Raw genomic sequence first — 2,572 nt, 5'->3', positions numbered from 1 at the left:
CAGTCCGGATGACCTTCTCTCAGACCTCCTCGTGTGTCTCTGCTTTCAGTTTAAAGCCACAGCTAGGACACTACTGCAGGGGGTTTATGGGCTTAAAGGTCTGAGGGAACCTCTGAGCTGCTGGTTCCTCCACAGACTCTAACAGCAGCTGATTTTAATGTTCATGTAAACTCTTGAAACAGCAGTTTCTCTGTGAAACATTTTGGTCTGCTGCGGTGAAGGACCCACTCACAACGAAGGTCACAAGCTGGACCTGATCGTCTGGACCTGATCGTCTGGACCTAATCATCTGGACCTGGTCATCTGGACCTGATCATCTGGTTCTGGTCATCTGGACCTGGTCATCTGGACCTGGTCATCTGGACCTGGTCATGTGGACCTGATCATCTGGTTCTAGTCATCTGGACCTGGTCATCTGGACCTGATCATCTGGACCCGATCGTCTGGACCTGATCATCTGGACCTGGTCATCTGGACCTGATCATCTGGTTCTAGTCATCTGGACCTGGTCATCTGGACCTGATCATCTGGACCTGGTCATCTGGACCTGATCATCTGGACCTGATCATCTGGTTCTGGTCATCTTCAGCCCAACCCGATCAACAAACCTAACCTGACACCGGACGCAGTACTGGACTCAGGCCCGTCCCAGACACAGTACCAGACCCGAACCAGTGCCAGACGCACTACTGGACCTAAATCTGGTACCGGTCGAAACTAGAACTGGGTTAGGAGAACAAGTGTTCGGACCCTACCCTCCATCAGAGGGCAGGGTAATGCACACTCCATACAGCCTCACCAGGGGCAGGGCCCCAGGACCACCCCATCCCAGGAAGGGAAGTGAAATTAATTAAATAAATGAAATAAACTTTAATTTGAAGGGGGGCCGTCCAATTTGGATACCTGTTAGCTGTACGCGGGGAGGAGTTGGTTAGGTTTAGGGCCCAACCCCCCTGGGGTTAAGTTTAGGGGTTCTGCACCGGGTTAGGATTGGAAGAACCTCCTCTGACTCCCAACCATGGGCCCGGAAGTGCTGGACCAAAACCTGGTGGGATTTTAGTTGACCCAAAATATTTCGTTTGTGGCCGTGGACGCGTTGGTGTAACGTCCTCCCTGTTTCCCCAACATACTTTTTGCTGCATTTCTTACAGGTGATGACGTGCACACAGATGGAGGGGTGGACCGACACTCTAATGGAAATGTTTGGAGCATTTCTCCAATGCCTCCGCCTCCCATTCGGCCAGAAAATGTCGGCATAAGCCGGAGCGAATCGATTTCTCATCCGGTCAAGGAATTTTGTAAAAATGTTTATCACAGCTCTAATTCCCTCCTGGGGGTCAATATTAGTATATAAACTGTCAACATCGATGGTAAATAGAATTGAATTTTGGGGAACATTTTTTCGACAAAAGTGTCCTTAATATAACATTTGTGTTTAGTGGACAGTGGATTTAAGTAATAATCAATAAATTCTGCTGACCTATACGTCTCACTGCTGCAGTCCGACACTATCGGCCGGCCTGGTGGGACGACGAATGGGATGCTCCAGGAGGCTGCTTCCTTATGGATTTTGGGGAGGAGGTAAAATTTTCTGGCTCTTGGTTCTGAGTCGCCAATTAGGTAATTGCGTTGTTTAGCATTGATTATTTTTTTATCATATAAGTTGTGGAATATTTTAGTTATAATGTCAAATGTTTCGGGGTAGATGGGTTTCTCTAATTCTTTATAGTATTTTTCATCCTTTAATTGTCTGTATCCCTCCCACAGGAACTTTTCTTTTTCCATAACCACCACGACACTGCCTTTATCGGCTGGTTTTATGATGAGGTTTTGGTTGTTTTTTAGTTCACTCAGGGCTAAGTTCTCCTCCTTGGACAGGTTAGTTTTGGTTCTCTCTATTTTAAAATGATTATCAAAATAATCTAAGTCTGTTTTTGTCAATTCCAGGACATATGAGGGGAGGGAAGCCTTCGGGAAGGTCCAGGAAGAAGGTGGAAGGAACGGCACCAGTGAGCTCCTTGTCCCAGTACTGAACTGGTTCCGGCGGGCAGGCTGGAGGTTGGGGACCCGTGACTTAACGGGAACTGCCCGCACATAAATGTCTATTTTTGTTGTGGTGGAGTCCTTAACCAAACGTCAACATGTGAGGAGTCAGAATGTGTTTAAAAGGTGGAGCTGAACAGCAAAATACTGACAAAAGACCCATCAGTCCCTTCTTCATCAGGGTTCAGGTTCTGCTGTTAAACTGGATCCAGGTCCATTCAGCAGGTCCACAGGAGGAGACGTTTCAGAACCGATTCGCTCTTTTCTCTTCTCTTTAAATGGTTCCCCCGTGGGAGGTTCTCTGTTCTCTGATTTGTTCTACGTTCTTCTGCTTTGACGCCACAGAACCCGTCCTCAGGCGTTCAGACGACGAGGCAGCGTGTTAGCCCCTCCCCGATGGCAGCTCACGCCAGCCCAGAGCAGACTAGCCGGTCACATGACCATTCGTGGTGAATAGGATGGCTGGTTCCATCCTGAGAGCAGCTTTCAGGATTCTAACTCCACCATCAGACTCACTGCTGTCAGTCTT

At 48.2% G+C, this 2,572-nt stretch overlaps 1 long non-coding RNA gene across 1 annotated transcript; it reads left to right on the top strand.

Annotated features, from left to right (window-relative positions):
• The first annotated feature begins 1,461 nt into the window (after positions 1 to 1,461).
• On the top strand, positions 1,462 to 2,007 carry LOC118599529. Its single transcript, XR_004948931.1, has 3 exons — positions 1,462 to 1,581; positions 1,768 to 1,878; positions 1,948 to 2,007. It is a non-coding gene; the product is annotated as an uncharacterized LOC118599529 (long non-coding RNA).
• Positions 2,008 to 2,572: the final 565 nt, after the last annotated feature.

Source organism: Oryzias melastigma, linkage group LG13, assembly GCF_002922805.2.
Source record: "Oryzias melastigma strain HK-1 linkage group LG13, ASM292280v2, whole genome shotgun sequence".
Taxonomy (NCBI): domain Eukaryota; kingdom Metazoa; phylum Chordata; class Actinopteri; order Beloniformes; family Adrianichthyidae; genus Oryzias; species Oryzias melastigma.
The sequence above is the reverse complement of the archived record's forward strand: the minus strand, read 5'-3'. Positions and strand labels throughout refer to the sequence as shown.